This window comes from Pteropus alecto, unplaced genomic scaffold (assembly GCF_000325575.1).
Source record: "Pteropus alecto unplaced genomic scaffold, ASM32557v1 scaffold39, whole genome shotgun sequence".
Classification (NCBI taxonomy): domain Eukaryota; kingdom Metazoa; phylum Chordata; class Mammalia; order Chiroptera; family Pteropodidae; genus Pteropus; species Pteropus alecto.
Genome location: NW_006443568.1, coordinates 12,111,083 through 12,118,099, shown reverse-complemented (window position 1 = coordinate 12,118,099; position 7,017 = coordinate 12,111,083). Strand labels below are relative to the sequence as shown.

Here is a 7,017-nt window from a genome sequence, read left to right as displayed (position 1 = left end):
CTGTCTGCTGTTTGCCTTGTTAAAAGTACTTATGATCTAATAAAGTAGATGGATGTGGCCTCCTTGGGGATGAAACACTTTCCACTCCCCTTATTCACTGCACTTCTCAGCTGCACTCACGGCCGATATTTACTGAGCACAAACTAAATGCTAAGCCCCGGTCTCAGTTTCATCTGAGCCTCAAAACAACTCAATGAGTGGGGTGCCACTATTGTCTCCATTCTAGACAGGAGGAAGCAGAGGCACAGAGAGGCATGGGGACTTGTCTAAAGTCACTGGGAAGTAAGTTGGTAGGTAGAGGTGCCAGGATATGGACCCAGCATGGCCTCTCATGGCTGCTGGTGTCCCTGGCTTGGATGGTGTGCTGACAGGGAGCCTAGTCCTGCATGAGAGGAAGCAGTTTATTCTTCTTTTTTTTTTTTTTTAACTCCTACAGCACCTGGTCTTCCTAGCTGGTCTCCCATCCAAGTACTAACCAGGCCCGACCCTGCTTAGCTCCCGAGATCAGATGAGATTGGGCGTGTTCAGGGTGGCATGGTCGTAGAGCAGCAGTTCACTCCTGTTCGCTAAGCTTGCTCAGTGCCAGTGTTAGGCATTGGAGAGAGACAACAGGCCCACGAAGTGTTGTTTCTATGATCCCCATTTTACAGGTGGGAAAACTGAGGCTCAGAGACTTTGCACAAAGGGGGCCGGCTCCAGGAAAGGATGATGGGAGGGAAGGTGGGGGCTTTGGGACCCTCTGCCCCTCTGCCCCTCTGCCTGCTCCTCTGCCTGGCATTGTCCAGAGTTAAGTCAGGCCAAGACGTGAGCCTTTCCTGGTCTTGTGTGTGAGATGTTGGCTGAACGAACCTTGGCATCTTATTGTCCAACGGACAGTGGAAGGGATGTGATTGTGCCTCCCGGTGGGCCAGAGGTTCTGAGTGGAGTGGCTCTCAGGAAGATGGAATGAAAGCATCCCATATCCTTGGTTCTGATGGAGGGATGGGGTTGCTGAGGAAGCTGGTACTCTTCTTTGGTGCCCTGCTGAAGCTATGGGCACCCCCAGCAGTGCAAACAGCACAGCAATGTCCCCCACCTTTAGTTGTAGGGCCAGAAGTTTCATCCTTCATAGCTTCTAGAAAAACACAAGCTGCTGGGAGGGAAGGAGCATCACTCGTGAGGGCATTGTCCGGGTGATTTAGGAGCTTTGGTTTTCTTCTCTGGAAAAATGGAAGAAACACCAACCCCACCAGGTTGTGAGAGCTCCCGACACAGTGCCAGGCACCCCAGACGGCAAAAGAGACTTGTTCATTCTGAACTGAGGGTCCACCCAGCAGACCCCAAGCAGCTGGGCCTGCTGTAGAGTGAAGGATGGTGATAATTCACTAGAACCCAACTCTCCTCAGGCCTCACCAGCCTCCAGGTATCCATGAGGTCACACTGACATTAACACCAGATGAAGAAGTTTCTTAGGCCTTATCTCCCCGCCCAAAATCCCCTCCCCACCCTCAACTGGCTGGCCACTTACTCTCAGCACATCCCAAGGAGGTGCCCTACTCACGTCCAAGAACAAGTCTGCTCATATTCTTAGCATCTTCGTAAGGGGCCTTATGACTGCCTCGGCCACAGGCATCCCTGCAATAAAAGCCTCACCAGGTGTACTGACCCTTGGCCACCCTGAGCTTCCAGGTGCCACAGTTGCCATGGGGCTCATGGAGAGGTGGACACAGAGTGGGCTTAGGCCAGCTTCAGTTTGAGACTTGTCACCTGGGCCATACAGCAGCCCTACCTGGGCCCTGGGTCTTTCGTGGTCTTCATGACAATGGCTTGGGAACTTCTTTCCCCACCATTTTCTCCACCAAAGCTCAAAACCAGTGCTGGGGCAGCAGGCACACCTTCACCCCATTGTTGGCATTCCTTGACCCCTCATCTTTGGCATTCCTTGACCCCCCAGTACCCAATTCCTCCCCCTCCATGAATCCCTACCTTACCCCAAATCCAAGCGTGGGCTCAACCAGCACAGCCTGCTACAGACAGAAAGGGCATCAAGCCCAGCTGTCCAGCCACAGTGGGGAGACAGCATGCCAAAGAGTTAGGCCCTCTCTGTCCCCCCCAGGGCTGGTTCCTTTCCTGCTGGGCCTCCGTTTCCCCATCTGTCTCCCCAAGGCCCCATCCAGCTCAGACATTGAGGCCTAGCGTCTTCGTCCAGCCTAGGACAGCCGGTGCAGCCAGGGCCACCCTGACCCCAGCCCCTCTTTTTTACTCAGGCCCAAGTGCCAGAACAGCCTGGAGGCCCTTATCACACACAGCTATCTTCATTGTTTGCATAGCACTCACTTCCCCTCGGCTAAGAAAACATGTTTGCAAAATCAGATTTCCAGGGAAAGTCGGCAGGTTAAAAGGAAAGGAACTGGTTTGAATTCTGTGAAGCAGGGATCTGAAGGCAGGGACCGACCTCTGGGGTTGCCCCCACTCTCCTGGGTCCTCTCGATTGGAAGGAAGCAGGGCCCGATTCCAAATTCCAGCTTCTAGGTAGCCCCCAACCTCTCCCAAGTTTATTCTAGAACCCACAGGCAGCTGAGGCCTAGAACCTTTTTCAGGGTCACACAGAGTGGAGCCTCCCCTTCTCTAGAACCCTCAGTGGTTCCCCATTGCTGGCAGGGTAGGCCCACAGGCAGCCTGGTATTCAAGGTCTTCCTCTTCCCTTGTGTAGCCTTTAGTCCTAGTCACCCTGAATTCCTCACTGTCCCAAGCAGGCACATCTCTGCCATCAGTCCACCTCCCAACCCCATCTCTATCTGTCCAACTCCCTCTTACTCCTCAAAACCCCACTTAGATCCTGCTTCCTCCAGGAAGCCTTCCATGACTAGCCCTGCTCAGAGGATGTTTCTCTCTGAGAGGCCCTAGCCGTACCATAGCATTGCCAAGTCACTTCTCAGCTGTACCCCACCCTCTCCCAACTGTTGCCTCCAGTGGGGCACAGCTGTCTTCTTGGTCAGAACCTGGCTCTCATTCACCAGGACTGGCCTAGCCTGCTCAGGGCCATGGTGGGCCACCAAGGAGAGAATCAAAGGGTTTTCTTGGGGAAAACAATGCCAACAGTGGCAACAGGCTGCGGAAGGACCTCACTCCAGGGCTTTTCTTAAGAAGTCACATCTCCTGATATTCAAGATGAGTAAATCGTGTGTGCAGTCCCACGACATGCCACTGTGCAGCTGTTAACAAGATGAGTTCGATCTATCTGTGCCCCTGTGGACAGCTGTCCATGATGAAAAAGCAAAAGCTGCAGAAAGAAACGTGATCCCATCTGTTTTTCATTTAAAAAACAAAACACCTGTGACGACTCCGCATGCTCGGCACAGGTCTAAACACTGCGCATTAACTCGCTCAGTTCTCATAATGATCCAGTGCAGTAGTTACCACAATTGCCCCATTTTGCAGATGAGCAAACTGAGGTTAAGAAGTGGGATTCAAAGTCAAGCTGCAGGCAAGGTTAACTCCTTCGCTGTGCAGCCTGCTCTGCATTTTTTTTTTTTATGCTATTCTATGTTCTTTATGCTATTCTGTGTTTATGTATATTCACAACCAAAGATACAGAAAAGTTGGGAACAATGTCCCTCTGGGCTTTGAGTAGAGCAGGGTTTAAGAGAGAGATGTGGGGAGACTTTCATTTCCTCTTCTTGCAATCTGTATTGTTTGATTATCACAAATAATATAATTTAAATGAATCCTAAAATAGAAAAAGCAGCACAGATTCATTGTAGAAAATTCAGAAAAGAGAAGAGAAAGGCTCCAGAAACCAGAAATCAGCCTGGCCTCTTGGAGCTGGCAGGAAAGCATACTCAGGGTCATAGGATTCTGGAAGGATCGCCAGAGAAATGGGTGAGTAACTGGGATTATTCCAGGTCCAATGGCATCAGCACAAGGAACAGACTCAGCTCAATGTAAGAGGCACTGTATAACCAGTCAGAGCTGTTCCGCCATGGAATGTGGCAGCCTCATTTGGTAGTAAGCTGCCTGTCAGTGGAGGCATGCAAGTTGGTGCCAGATGCTGGATTAACACTGAGCCATTTGCTAAGTATCTCATGCGATTTAGTCTGATTCCCACCCCCCACCTTTAATACAAGCTAGACAGTAAGAGAATGTATATACAAGGACTGGTTTAAAAATAACAAATAATTATAAAACAAAAATATAAAGCCTTGGATAGATACAGTAGTTTAGCTCATAGGATCGCTTGGCATTCATGGTTTCATATGATTTCAAAATTATAGAAACATTTTACAGAGAGAAAAACAGAGGTTCAGAGAGGTATGGACTTGCCCCTGGTCACCCAGCTGGTCCAGAGCCCCCGACTCTGGCCTGGTGTGCCATACCATACCTGGGCACTTCTCACAGCAGTTGTTCATCTTCCTGACAATGTCCAGCACCCAGTAGGCGCTCAGGTCCTCCACAGAAGCACCTTGGGTTCTCGTCCAGCTCTGGCCCAATGTTCTGTGCGATGCTGAGCAAGTCCCCACCCTCTGGTGCTGGGTTTGACATGTCCAGTTCTCTTCCAGCTCCAATCTGTCTGCCACCCACCCGAGTCCCTCACTTTTCTTCTCTTGTTCCCTGACAGCAGGCCCCAAGGAGTGCTCGGTGAGACAGGGGAAGGGAGGGCCTGTGGGGTGTCAGACACCCCGGCGCTTGGACCCTTTCTTTATTCTGCACAGATTTATAGGGGTGCGTTCCTGAACTTTCATTCACTGTCCACAGCCCAGCGCGCGGTCTAAAAACAACAGATCCGATGAAAGAGATCTCACCCGCAGATGAAAGCAAGAGAGGACCCGGCCTCCCGCAGACGCAGCCTGGCCCTGGGCCCACGGCACATTCTGGTCAAGGCCGAGTCAGGGCTGCAAAGTCTCAAGAGTACCAGAGGAGGTGCCTGCCCACTCAGGGGTCTGGGGCTTCGAGAGGCCCTGGGTGCTAAGCCTTGGACGAGGTGATGAGGAAGGCAAAAGAGAATGGATACCCGGGCCCTGTCCAGGGGTTTGGCAGAGCCTAACGTCAACAGGATGAGGATGAATGACTCGCAGGTGTCGCCCCCGGCACTGTATGTCACTGTGCTCGCTTATTCTGCTTCAGCCACTCTGGCCTCCTTTCTGTTCCTTGAAATTCAGCAAGCTTGTCCCCTAACTCAGGGCCTTTGCACACACTGCACCCGCTATCTGGAACACTCTTCTTGAGACCTTTCCCACCCTTCACAAGACCTTTCATCTTTTGGGTCCCCGATTAAATGTCACCTCCTCCAGGAGGCCTCCAGCAAGTGTCCCAATCTGTGCTCCAGCACGGCGGTGTTTTCCGAATGGTGCCTGGCACAATTTATAACCGTTTGTTTTAATGGTTTATCTGTAAGCTCCATGAGGGTGTGCCCTTTATGTTATTCCTCTCGGCAGAGGGGGCCAGATCTGCCACCGACTCACCGCTTGGGGTTCAGCATTGGCTCCCAATATTTAGCTCTCATCCTGTGTACTTTCCATGTATGACCTTATTCAGTCCTCACAGAAACCCAGTGAGGCAGGTGCAAGTATTATCCCCATTTCACAGACAAGGAGACTGAGGCTGAGGGAGATTAATGTTGTGCTTTGGCTACAACCCCCAATGCAGTTATCTGTGTACGCAGTGCCTCCTCCTGCTGCCCGAGCCCCCACCACCCTTGGATGCCTCACGTGTGAGCACTGTATGGTGGAATCAAACTGGTCATCAGGCAGTAGCACCATAGAGTGACGACGTCCATCCATTCACTCTGGAGTGGGAATTGAGGGGTTCCAGAGCGAGAGAAGCCACTGTTGGCTGTGGGGTCAGTGTGAGCAACTGTGGGGAAAGGGATGCTTCAAGGGAAGATGGGGGAGATCCGGGCTCTCTGCACAGGCCCCGCCCCTCAGAGACCCCACCAACCCACCTGGTCTGCAGAGCAGGACCTCAGGTGTTTCCAAGGGAGGGAATCGGCCCCTTTCCTGCGTTGCAGGTGGAAGGGAGGTGTACGGACACTGGTGACTGGACTTTGGGAGGGTGCAGATGAGCACTAGAAGCAGGCCCTTCCATGTCCTTGTGCTCCCTCGGTCTAGATAATTCTCTGAGGGATGCGTCCAGAGAAAATAATCAGAGGCATGGAGAGCAAGTTCGGGACAAGCTGTTCACTCAGATGTACCACCCAAACCCCATGCCCAGCCCCTGTGCGTGTTTTGGGGGCGCTTTATGCTATTCTCTCTACTTTCGTATATGTTGTATTTTTCTATCATAAAGAATAAAAAAGAAAAAGGGAAAGGAAGAAGGGAGGGAAGCAGTATGCATAACACAATTCCATTTTTTAATTAGACGAGGTATATATATACCAACATGTTAACAACGGTCCTCTCTGGTGAAATTATAGCTTGTTTTATTTTTCTTTGTTATACCTTTTACATTTCTAATTGGTGGGGGAAAACCCACAGCTACTAAGGAGAGAAAAGAGGGACTGCCTGGGGTTCTAGGGCCACCTCCACCCACTCAGTCACTCTCTAACCCTGTGCCAGACACATCGCCTCGCGGAGCCTGTTCCCTCCTGGCAAAATGGGAGCGATATGGAACATGCTGAGGCCAGAAGGAGTTGGTGCCTGAGGATGCACCCGGCAGTTCCCAGTTCCTGCGTGCTTGTCTCCACCCAACGCACACACCGAGGCAACCCAGAGACAAAAGCATGGAGCCTGCATACACCTGCAAACCTGCTCAGTAGACACGCAGACCCCAGAAAGACAACCAGACTTCCCAGCCACCATACCCACTCCCCAGGACACCAATGCCCTCGTGCCCATGTGCACAAACACACACACGCACACGCGCATACACACGTGGTGTGCCCGCGAGCACACGCATTGTAACCTACTTGGGGCAGCCCATCAGCCGACCTGGTGGGTGAGAAAAGAGAGCCCCATCCCTCTCCAAGATAAACACAGGAAGTGAGGATCCCACAGTGTCAGGGCGAGGTTGGGAGCCATCCATAAACTCCAGGAGGAGGTG

The 7,017-nt window shown here is 51.8% G+C and overlaps 1 pseudogene; it reads right to left on the bottom strand.

Moving 5' to 3' along the window:
• Positions 1–427: 427 nt before the first annotated feature.
• LOC112473093 lies at positions 428–546 on the bottom strand (annotated as a pseudogene).
• Between the last annotated feature and the right edge of the window lie 6,471 nt (positions 547–7,017).